The sequence below is a fragment of the Bufo gargarizans genome, chromosome 1, assembly GCF_014858855.1.
Source record: "Bufo gargarizans isolate SCDJY-AF-19 chromosome 1, ASM1485885v1, whole genome shotgun sequence".
Taxonomy (NCBI): Eukaryota; Metazoa; Chordata; class Amphibia; order Anura; family Bufonidae; genus Bufo; species Bufo gargarizans.
The window spans coordinates 265,745,767-265,758,510 of record NC_058080.1 but is presented as its reverse complement, the minus strand read 5'-3'; the positions used below and the strand labels follow the sequence as shown (position 1 = coordinate 265,758,510).

General features: G+C 42.8%; 1 protein-coding gene across 3 annotated transcripts in view; it reads right to left on the bottom strand.

Annotated features, from left to right (window-relative positions):
* Positions 1 to 9,212, bottom strand: part of RASSF6 (Ras association domain family member 6) — a 100,366-nt gene extending 91,154 nt beyond the window's left edge. For 2 of the 3 annotated variants that reach the window (XM_044302925.1, XM_044302917.1), the window contains exons 1-2: positions 9,047 to 9,212; positions 8,799 to 8,889 (exon numbers count right to left, since the gene is read on the bottom strand). The gene's annotated coding sequence lies outside the window, so the exon portion shown is untranslated. Of the gene's footprint in view, positions 1 to 8,798; positions 8,949 to 9,046 lie in introns of those variants that run through there. The other variant, XM_044302906.1, reaches the window with a different exon arrangement.
* Between the last annotated feature and the right edge of the window lie 3,532 nt (positions 9,213 to 12,744).

Sequence of the window (12,744 nt, the reverse complement as noted above, 5' to 3'; positions counted from 1 at the left end):
CCAGTGACTTCAATGGGGTTCGGGTTCGGGTCCCGAACCCAAACTTTTTTTTCAAGTTCGGCCAAACTCGTCGAACCCAAACATCCAGGTGTCCGCTCAACTCTAGTCCCTATTAAAGTCAACACCACAGATGGAGGTGTTCTAGACACCACCATCAGTGGTGTCTAGAACAGAATAACAGAATTTTGTCACTGACATAAGCCTAGCCTTAGAGAGGAAATTACCATTAGTCATGATCACGTGTAAATTACTGGTTTGCTTACATTCACATTCCTAAAATGTCTAGAAACTACCAGACTTTCCAGAGTTGCAGTTGCATCCACAATGATGCTGTGTATATTTTTTACAGTGTTCCCTCAAATTATAACCGTAAAGCTACTTTCACATCTGCATTTTTAAATCCACCAGGCCGTTCCGGCATAGTATTGGTTTACCGGATTCTACAGTAGTTGTCATTTAGTCAATGGGGTTCGGTGGTGAACGGTACACATGCCTGACCTGCCACTCCATTCATTTTTGGGGAGAAGGGGGCAGCTGTGGGGTATGGGGTCTCCATTCTCACAATTGATGGAGGTCCCAACACTACCATATATTTAATAGTGGTTTATAGTAGAGCAACTGACCAAGCAACTGTTTGTAGCATGTCCAATAAATATGCCAACTCTATTGGCAGGGCCATTCTATTTACTATCATACACTGTGTCTAGATATTTTTTCTTGTAAAATAATGGACACCATGATGGAAATCCAAGACATCCTATTGTAGTTAGTGGGTTCATACATGCAGTTTTTGATGCTGTTTTTGAGCCAAATCCAAGAGTGCATCCATAAGGTCAAACAAGTACAAAAGAGAGGCCAACATTTTTCCCTGCCTTTTATATTTAATGACAATAGTGAGCGCTGACTGGCCGCTCTCCTGCATCTCCTGGCAGCTGGATAGTTAAGCAGTGCATCGGGGGTTACAGGATGATCATACACTATAAGCACTATCAGTATAAATCGTAAGGGAGACAGGTCAGAATATATCTATCTATCTACACACCTACATCGTACATATGGTCATTTTTAGTGATGTATATAGGAGGGAAGTAGCAAGAGCAGCAGCAGTGAGCCTAGCATCTTCACTGTTCAGTACATAACGGTGCTGAGCCGTTAAGACAGGTTTTCCTTCGAAACACTAATTTAGAATAATTTCGACAAGCGTTTCCTGTTTGGAAATCACACTCTGTGTGAGCGTGATTTCCTGTTATGGAGGAGCGCCGGGCACTATAATAATTTATGCTCTGTGTCTATAAGCAATATGGACAATCACAATACATTCGTAAATGGCTTGCATTTATTTTCCTTACATGATAAATGCCACTTGCTGAAGTGAGACAAGGGTTCTTTCACACGAGCGGATCCCGTGCGGGTAATCTGCTGGGTGAAAGAAAGCCAAGCCTCGGAGACACGGAGCATTAACATGATTAAGGCTAGGTCTACACAACGACATTTGTCGCGCGACAACTACACTGCAACATTTGTCGCGCGACATTTTGTTGCACTAATGTCGCGCAACAATTTTTATAATAGCAGTCTATGGTGTCGCACTGCAACATGCAACATGCTGCGACTGCGACGCAATAGTCGCAGAAAAATCCATCTCGAATGGATTTTCTGCGACTGTTGCGTCGCAGTCGCAGCATGTTGCAGTGCAACACCATAGACTGCCATTATAAAAATTGCTGCGCGACATTAGTGCGACAAAATGTCTCGCGACAAATGTCGTCGTGTAGACCTAGCCTTATAATGCTCCGTGCCTCTCTGTGACCTTTTTGTTACAAAATGTGACAACTTTATCTCACTGTGATTTTGTAGTAAAAAGATCACAAATAGGCATGGAGCATTATCAATCATGTTAATGCTCCGTGTCTCTGCTGTCCGGGACGACAGAGCCCCAAGATCACCCAGTGGACAGCCCTCAGTACACGGGAGGTGTTATGACTGATTGATAGCATTCTCTTTAGAAGTGTGTATACACAATGTGCTCAGCTCCTCCTGCTCTATAATATGCTGCCTGCAGATTGCACTGCATTGTGTGGTGATAAGTCCTCTTTAAAGAGGATTTGTCACTAGATTTCACTATACAAACTATATACAGTACATAGATTTTTAAATTGATCTCTTACACCTTATGAGCAGGGCCTACACAGACCTCATAGGGCCCCACAGCAAAACTAATAAAAGACCCCCACCCAGTTTCTCTGTACACGTGTCTCAAACACTCGCAGGCAACATGGATGGCAACACGTTACATTTCTGATTTACAATTTTTTTATTAAGCAGAACAAATTTTAATTAAAAAAAGAAATAAAAAAAGTTGCCTTCACGTGCTCTATCTATTATATCGAAAAATGTGGAACAGATATTCATAAACATGCTTCTTATTCTGAACTACCTTATTTCTCAATGTCTTTACACCACACAACTGCTATAAATACATTGAGAAATCTCCTGCTTTCCTTCACATAAGGGCTCATGCACACGAACATATTTTATTTCCGCTTCCGTTCAGTTTTTTTTGCGGACTGTATGCGGTACCATTCACTTCAATGGGTCTGCAAAAACAACGGAAGGTACTCCGTGTGCATTCTGTTTCCGTATTTACGTTCCGCAAAAAGTAGTTCATGCACTATTATTGTCCGCAAATCACGGTCCGAGGCCACATTCAAGTCAATGGGTCCGCAAAAAATACGGAACGCACACAGAACACATCCGTATGTCATCCGCATTTGCAGATCCATACTGTAGAAATGCTATGCCCAGCTCATGTGTTTGGTGATTAATAAGTTACTGTTTCCGTTTCCGAACCGCTAAAAACTGATCAAATACGGAAACCATACGGATATGTTTTGTGCAATAACGGAATGGAAGAGGACTTAAATCAGAGAAAGAAAAAACCTCAGATACGGAACAACGGATCCGTGAAAAATGGACCGCAAAACAACGATCATGTGCATGACCCCTAAATCTGTATATTGCATCCACCACTAGAGGGAACTCGGTTGTCATTGTCTGCAATGGAAGCTGTAATAATCTCATGAAAATGCATTGTTTTTGTGTCGGGAACAGAAGAAAGCGTGCGCTGGCCCTCTCCCCTCTAAGAATTTTAGCTGGACTTTTAAAATGATCATTTGAGTATCAGGCGGGAAAATTATCATGAAGGATCATACAGTAATTCTGTCATGTCATACTCATAAGTACACCATTCCCATCTGGTAAGAGATCTGTAATGTAATAATGTATGCCGCCAGGTGTGTACAAAAATGTCATAGCGTCCTATAGTAAAACTTAGTGTGGGCCGCACTGCCCCACCCAGTTTTCCAGTACATGTGCGACAATCATGACTAGACAACGCAAAGCACAACCCCCCCGGATTTATATACTATATTACTTAATGTATTTACACTAGAAAACTGGCATAAGTATATCGATCTATCTGCTTCCCTTCCATTACAAGGCTGGCTGCCTGCAGACACCACTAAGTGCAGGGATTTATGTAGTTACAGTTGACTGAAACAGAAGCTGTAATAATCTTTTTCTTCCTAGTGGTGGCTGTATGAAAATGCAGTGTTTTCTTGCCTAGAAAGAAGGGGGAGTCCAGCACAGAGCCCCCTCCCTGAGCAATTGCATGGTCTGCCCTCATTGAAAGTAAGTCACTCTATGCAGTTTGTATTGTAAAATCTGATGACAGATCCTCTTTAAAGGGCTTCTGTCACCCCACTAAACATTTTTTTTTATTTTTTTTGTGTACTTATAATCCCTATACTGCGATTTATCCATACATAATGTGATTAATAATTTTGGTTCAGTAGATTTTGCTAAAAACGTACTTTTATAATATGTAAATTACCTGTCTACCAGCAAGTAGGGCGGCTACTTGCTGGTAGCAGCCGCATCCTCCTATCATAATGACCCCCCCTCCGCATGTTGATTGACAGGGCCAGCGAACGGGATCGTTCTCTGCTGGCCCTGCCTGTTTGCATTCAAAATCTGGCGCCTGCGCCGCACCTGTCTTCAATCTGCGCAGGCCGCTCGCTCGGCCGCTCCATCCTCAATGCGCCTGCGCGATGACGTCACATCTACACCCGGCGCAGGCGCATTGAGGATGGAGCGGCCGAGCGAGCGCAGACGCCAGATTTTGAATGCAAACAGGCAGGGCCAGCAGAGAACGATCCCGTTCGCTGGCCCTGTCAATCGACATGCGGAGGGGGGGTCATTTTGATAGGAGGATGCAGCTGCTACCAGCAAGTAGCCGCCCTACTTGCTGGTAGACAGGTAATTTACATATTATAAAAGTACATTTTTAGCAAAATCTACTGAACCAAAATGATTAATCACATTATGTATGGATAAATCGCAGTATAGGGATTATAACTACACAAAAAAAAGTTTTGTGGGGTGACAGAAGCCCTTTAAAGGAGGTTTCCACTTTCTAGAGTACAGTCCCCCTGACAGTACAATAAGTTGATCACTGGTTTATTACACCGCCAGCTAGTACAGAATATAATAACCCACCACATAATAGAGTTCAGTCACACCGTTAGGAATGTGCCTGACAAATCTGTCAACTGTTTCCAATCACAACAACCAGCAGAATCAAGAATGGAGCTCTAGTGGAAAGGCTGCAACTTCGATTAGCACAAGATAAGTAATGCAATGTATTTACAAAGGTATTCAACTATTAACGTAGATTACATCTTTATATAATCTGAAAATGGTGATCAAAGGTTGGATAATGGCTATAAGCTTCTTTGTGCGCTGTTTATTATCTTTCTGCAGGCCAGTAATGTAAAGACTTTCACTGGTGCTAAAAATGGCCGCGTGACGGCCGTTACTTAGACGGCCGTCACACGGCCATTTTTTACTGTCGTGTGCATGTAACCGAGGGCTACTTTCACACTGGGGTTTTGGCTTTCCGTTTGTGAGATCCGTTCAGGGCTCTCACAAGCGTCCAAAACAGATCAGTTTTGCCCTAATGCATTCTGAATGGAAAAGGATCCGCTCAGAATGTATCAGTTTGCCTCCGATCAGTCTCCATTCCGCTCTGGAGGAGGACACCAGAACACCACCTGCAGCGTTTTGGTGTCCGCCTGACGAAACTGAGCCAAACAGATCCGTCCGGGCACACGATGTAAGTCAATGGGGACGGATCTGTTTTCTCGGGCACAATAGAAAACGGATCCATCTCCCATTGCCTTTCATAGGAGTTCATGACGGATCAGTCTTGGCTATGTTACAGATAATACAAACGGATCCGTTCATGACGGATGCATGCGGTTGTATTATTGTAACGGATCAGTTTTTGCAGATCCATGATGATTCCGCCCAAAACGCGAGTGTGAAAGTAGCCTTAATAAGGCCCTGCGTTGGTAATAGAGCCGCTGAAGTTATGTAAAGGCGCTGGCCTCTACATAACTTCTGTGGATCCACCACTTCTAAATGTAAGACAACTTCCTAGCTGTCTTACATTTAAAACATTTTCTACGCCTAAGGCTTCATGCACACGACAGTATTTTTTCACGGTCCGCAAAACGGGGTTCCGTTGTTCCGTGATCCGTGTCTGTTTTTTCTTCCGTGTGTCTTCCTTGATTTTTGGAGGATCACCAGACCAGAAAAGTGAAAAAAAAAGTCAAGTTTGCCCTGAAAATGATAGCAAAAAAACGGACACGGATCACGGACGCGGATGACAATCTTGTGTGCCTCCGTGTTTTTTCACGGACCCATTGACTTGAATGGGTCCGCGAACCGTTGTCCGTCAAAAATTAGGACAGGTCATATTTTTTTGACGGACAGGAAACACGGATCACGGACGCGGATGACAAACGGTGCATTTTGCGAGTTTTCAACGGACCCATTGAAAGTGAATGGGTCCGCAGAAAATCACGGAAAACGGAACAACGGACACGGATGCATACAACGGTCGTGTGCATGAGGCCTAAGGCTACTTTCACACTCGCGTTTGGTGCGGATCCGTCATGGATCTGCACAGACGGATCTGTTCAGATAATGCAAACGTCTGCATCCGTTCAGAACGGATCCATTTGTATTATCTTTAACATAGCCAAGACGGATCCGTCTTGAACACCATTGGAAGTCAATGGAGGACGGATCCGTTTTCTATTGTGCCAGTTTGTGTCGGCGAAAATGGATCCGTTTGGCTCCGTTTCATCAGACAAACACCAAAATTCTGTAAGCAGCGTTTTGGTGTCCGTCTCCAAAGCGGAATGGAGACTGAACTGATGCATTCTGAGCGGATCCTTTTCCATTCAGAATGCATTAGGGCAAAACTCGTCCGTTTTAAACGCTTGTGAGAGCCCTGAACGGATCTCACAAATGGAAAGCCAAAACGCCAGTGTGAAAGTAGCCTTAAACAGGGGTAGAAAATGATAAATGAGACAGGCCTTCCGGCCCGTTCCCCGCCACGCCCACTTTTTTAGACCTGGCGTGAGCAGGGAAAAGTCGCAGATTGCAGCGCAAAGGATCTTTGCGCCACAATCCTTGGCAGAAATACTCCTATCATAGGCGTATTTCTATTTAATAGATGATCCCCATATTTTTTAATTGCTGCCTCAGTTTCAAAAAGGAACAACAGTATTTTGGGGAAATGGATCCAGCAGGAGGAAGTATAAGGCCTCTTTCACACTACCGTATGGCTATTTCAGTGTTTTGCGGTCCGTTTTTCCGTTTTTTGGTTTCCATTTCCGTTTAGTTTTTCCGTATGGCATATACAGTATACAGTAATTACATAGAAAAAATTGGGCTGGGCATAACATTCTCAATAGATGGTTCCGCAAAAACGGAACAGATACGGAAGACATACGGATGCATTTCCGTCTCAGTTTTTTTTTTTTTCGCGGACCCATTGACTTGAATGGAGCCACGGAACGTGATTTGCGGGCAATAATAGGACACGGAACAGGAAAAAACGGAAATGCGGAAATGGAATGCATATGGAGTACATTCCGTTTTTTTTTGCGGAACTATTGAAATGAATGGTTCTGTATACGGACTGTATATGGAATGCAAAAAACGGCCCACAAAACGAAGAAAAAAAAAAAAACGGTAGTGTGAAAGTGGCCTAAGGCTCCGTTCACATCCACAGCAGAGGTTATGTTAGGAGCCTCAGTTGTAGATTCTGTCATTCAAAATACAGCTACACATACTGTAGCATTATTGTTTCCGACATTGGAAACCCAGCGGACCCTATGAGAGTCAATGGGGTCCTTCAGGTGCTGTTGGCGTCCATTACATCACTACGCACTAATATCATTATCTAATGTAACAGAAAAGCAGAACTACAGTGTGGATTTGAACCTAGTTCTTCCTTTACGTTCTCCATTCCCTTTGAAGACATTCATAACTTTGGCTCAAAATACAGCCACAATAACTGCACCAAAATCTGCATGAGTGATTTCAGCATTAATGAAAATTGAATCAGTAGCAGCAGGACTCATCTCTAAAGTGTCAGCACTGAAAATACAAAAGCTCAGTTCACACTAGCAACATGGCCTCTGTTTAGGCTACATTCACACAATCGCATCTATTTTGCGGTCCACAAAATACGGATGGCGTACGCGTTGCATCCGTTTTTTTTTGCAGAACCATTAACTTCCACAGGTCCGTGGTACACATTTGTGGCCAAGAATAGGACATATTCTGACTTTTGCGTAACGGACATACGGATGCGGAAAGCACATGGATGCCTTCCATGTGCTTTCTGCTTCTGTATATCCGTTCCCGCCAGCGAACAGGTCCTATACTTGGCCACAAAATTAAGTTCACTGACCCTTTGAAGCCAATAGGTTCACACAAAAAAATCCGGATGCAACACGAACGTCAGGGATTTTGGGGGTCAGCGTTTTGTGGACCACAAAATACATGCAAGTACATACAATACATGTGTGAATGCCCCCTTATCGTGGATATGCTGGATCCTTTTTCAGACAGACAGTGGTGAAACCTGATAAATTCCACAGATTTTAATGGGGTCCATCAGGGTTCCATCAAGATTCCAGTATTTTTGGTGACAATAACAAAAGCTACAGTATATAGCAAGTTAACTATGGAGCAATGCACTTTACATCATGTTTAGTGCCACAGTATTGATGAGCAATGTAGATCTATATGGATTGTTCTCTTGGATTTGTGCATTATTGTTGCTATCAGGAATACTGGAAACCCTGATGGAACAAATGTGAACTGGATCTGAGTTCATCCGTACAGTTTATACAGAACAATCAACCATAATATAATGTAAGAAATTGTCGCAAATGATTACATTGTGCTAATTTTCCTACAACGAAGAAACAAAATCTCCTACAGTGCACGAGCCCCTGTTTGTAGCTAATATATTCCACTGCAGATGGTAAAACATTGCTTCCAGTAAAAGTGCTGAGCACAATCAGTAAGTTGGCACATGTTCCGCATGGCTTCATGTTAAAAGACACAGTGTAGACTTTCATCTCTTTTCTAGAAGCCATGTTAAACATTGATTCTAAAGGGCTGAATCTAAATTGTTTGATAAGTACATAAAGAAAAATGCACTGATCCTTGAATCCTGTTTTTGTTTCTGGGACCTAGGTGTCTCCTGAGGACTATACAGGTTTGCTCGATAACCGCTTAAGACCTTTAGTAAGTGAAATGTCCTACATATCCTTGTTCTAGAAAAGAGAGGGCATATTATTTCACGTTTGAGACAATCTGCCTGCAAATTTGAGCTTCCTGGTCAAAGTGAAATCTTAGAAGATCCTACTTGCCTTGTTAGAAGAACCTGGCGACGCATTTCACTTTCAGATCTGTAGTTTCCCCAAGAAAACATGACAGTCTTGCAATGACCTAAAGGATCACCTGAGTAGTTTATAAAAGACAAAGGGAAGTTAATTATTACTCCTCCAGCCGTACAGGTAGAGGAATTAGCCACTCCTTTTTGCCTCAGTGCATTTTGGGAGTGTTTACCAGAGCTGACAGCTGACAGGAACACTCCCGTGTGCACATTCATCTTTACCTGAGCAAAGGGTGTGATCATGTTCCTCCCAAGTAGAGATTTTATGCTGCAAGGCATGAATACTTGTCTTGACGCCCAAAGAAGAATCTTTCACTTCTTCTTGTTTTTACCTTTCATAAAAAAAAAAGAATAATATAAATGTCTGATTGCAGCAGAACAAAGGCTCTTCTTAATAATAATCTTGACTCTACAAAATGAGTAATAAATTATGACAAAGCTGAGTAATAGGCATATTTCTAGGATTTACTAATATGTAAAAAGAAACTGAAATTAGAAACAATTGCTCAAGACCGGGAATTATTTACGGTAATAATTAGAACATGAAAGAGAAACAATGACACAGATTTTTAACACTAACGTGTAAAGGAAAACGCTGAAATACTTTAACCCTTTCCCGCCCAGCGACATACAGTACATGTACAGCACTGGGCATGTCTTTAAAGATTGTGCCCACCCGCAAAGTTCAGCGGGCACCATAGCTGCTGGGTGCTTGCTGTTTTAAACATCTGCGATCAACGATTATGAGGTTAAATCACAGACATTTAACCTCTCAGGTGCCATAGGTGTTTGGTGCAACAAGGACCCCATAATCATTGGAACAGTATCAACGAGGATTAGGGAGATCTAAAGCTTATTTTTTTCTCTAACAACATTCAGTCCCTTATGTTAAAAAAAATATCTCACTGGAAACTGTTATTCCCTTTTAATTCCTATAAATTGTGCAATATAAAATTATATACAAATAGCAAAAGTGCATGGAAACCCCACTGGCGACCCAGCCTTTCACTAATAGGCTATTAAAAAAAACAATTTTATTTCATCAAATAAAACTATTAATTGTGTATATGTCAAAATGGTGACTTCAAAACAAATGTATACCTGTATGGATTATTAGGACAGTGGCCCAGATTTACTAATCCTAGATGGAGTAAGCTTAGACAGGCTGTCTAGACCTGCACCAGATTTATCACAGGGGATCAGGCTGGATGATAAATATAGTGCATAGATAGGCACATTTGTCTAGCTCTATACAAACTATTGTTTGGCTTAATTTGAGACAGAATTTTATGCCAGAATTGTAGCGCAAAATGGCAAATCTTATGCCCCACTCCCTTTCTCACTCAGCTCGCCCCTTCCTGCTAAGCCCCACTCCTTGTAAACCATGTCAGAAATAGTGTAGAAACCCTAGTTTCACCAATGTGTGCCACTTTTTAGACAGATTCTAGGCAAAGACACACTGGTAAATCTGGAACATTGTTTTTGTGCCGTTCTCAGTACTACTTATGCTTGTTATCATAGAGTTGGGTTCTCAGATCTCTAACCCCAGTATAATTCCAGCAGATCACATGCTAACTAAAACTAACTAAAATACAAAGCGAATCTTCACTAATGTCATGACATGTTTCACTGGCTAAACAGCATCATCAAGCAAACTGGTTAAATAATGGTAGCTACGTCACAGTGTTAAGAAATCACCATATTACACGACTTTTAGACTGCGGCCCTAATAGCTGTAAGCTATCCAGGCATGCTGGGAGTTGTAGTTTTGCAACAGCTGGAGGGCCGCAGTTTGGACATGCCTGACTTAAAGGGAACCTGTCATGTGGATATTTGATTATAATCTTACTAATTATATACAATCATTAACTACTAAAAAGTGCCTTAGATGTATTCACTTACTGGTGTGACAGATGGTTACCTCATAATATACACACAAAGATGCCACATGCCGCATGCTAATGAGCTGATTTGAGTCCAGCGTGATGTCATTGAGTCCAGCGTATATTTAATTCAGAGCTATAGCCACTCCCCTGCCCACCTGCTGCTGATTCATATGGAAAATAAATGTCATTCAGCAGCAGGTGGACGGGGAGAGTCAGGAGCTCATGAATATTCATGACTCATCATTATCAGCTGGAGATTTTCAATACAAGATGTTGGCAGATTGACTGGGTCAATTAAAGAAAGTGACCCGGCATTTTGCTAAGAGAATAAGTCACTTATTTATGTTGCCCTTAGTTAGGACACCATAAAACTGGTGACAGGTTCCCTTTAAATGGACGGTTACGATCACCATTGGTGTAGATTTGGAATACTTTGTTTGATGCATATGTTGGTGTAATTTATGGTATTAGAAAGGAAAAGTGGTTGACGAAGCACCCACCTGCCGCAAGATTGACAGGGCCAAACATTCAGTCTAGCCCTGATAATTTCCTGTCTGCACTGCTGCTCCGATTAGCAGAGAAAGGCCACAGGCTCCTCAGGGCAATGTGAGCACTATCAACAAATGTATTTGTATCCAAATGGAATATTACGACCAATTTAGTTAGAATCAGTTCTGATGTGGATTTCAAGAAATTCACTCATCTTTAGTAAGTATGTATCTTGTGGACTACAATAACTCAAATATCAAATATATAAATGAATATCCTGAACAATCAGTACAGTATTATAATTTAAAAAATAGATTAAGCAAGGACATTGGTATCTAACAATCTTTTTACAATGTCAGATACACAGTAGTATCAGGGGCATAGCTAAAAGCTCATGGCCCCCGGTGCAACAGTTCAGCTTGGCCCCCCCCCCCCCCCTTTCACTCAGCGCTGGTACACCTAGCTTTTCCGCTGCCCAATGCAAATATTGAAATGCCCCCCCCCCTCCCTCCCTCCAGTCCTACTGTTAAAGGGGTTGTCCTCTTTTTACTTATTCCTCAGGATAGGTCATCAATATTAGATCAGTCGGGGTCCTCCAGCACCCCTGACGATCAGCTATTTGTAGAGAGGGCAGCGTTCATATGAAAGCTTCTTTCTCTGTTCTGTTCACCTGCTCACCGTAGCATTTGCAGAGATGAGCAGATTAACAGAGCAGAGAAGGCAGCACTCATACAAAAAAAAAAGTGGACAACCCCTTTAACCACCTCCGGACCGTCTAACGCAGATCTGCGTTCTGGAGGCGGCAGCTCTGCGCAGAGTCACGCATATATGCGTCATCTCGCGAGAGCCGTGATTTCCTGTGAATGCGCTCACACAGGCGCGCGTGTTTACAGGATCGGAAGGTAAGCGAGTGGCTCTCCAGCCTGCCAGCGGCGATCGTTCGCTGGCAGGCTGGAGATGTGATTTTTTTAACCCCTAACAGGTATATTAGACGCTGTTTTGATAACAGCGTCTAATATACCTGCTACCTGGTCCTCTGGTGGTCCCTTTTGTTTGGATCGACCACCAGAGGACACAGGTAGCTCAGTAAAGTACCACAAAACACCACTACACTACAACCCCCCCTGTCAGTTATTAATCCCTTATGAACCCCTGATCACCCATGATCACCCCCCTGTCATTGATCACCCCCCTGTAAGGCTCCATTCAGACGTCCGTATGATTTTTACGGATCCACGGATACATGGATCGGATCCGCAAAACACGTACGGACGTCTAGATGGAGCCTTACAGGGGGGTGATCACCCATATAGATTCCCTGATCACCCCCCTGTCATTGATCACCCCCTGTCATTGATCACCCCCCTGTAAGGCTCCATTTAGACGTCCGTATGATTTTTAAGGATCCACGGATACATGGATCGGATCCGCAAAACACATACGGACGTCTGAATAGAGCCTTACAGGGGGGTGATCACCTCATATACACTCCCTGATTACCCCCTGTCATTGATCACCCCCCTGTAAGGCTCCATTCAGACGTCC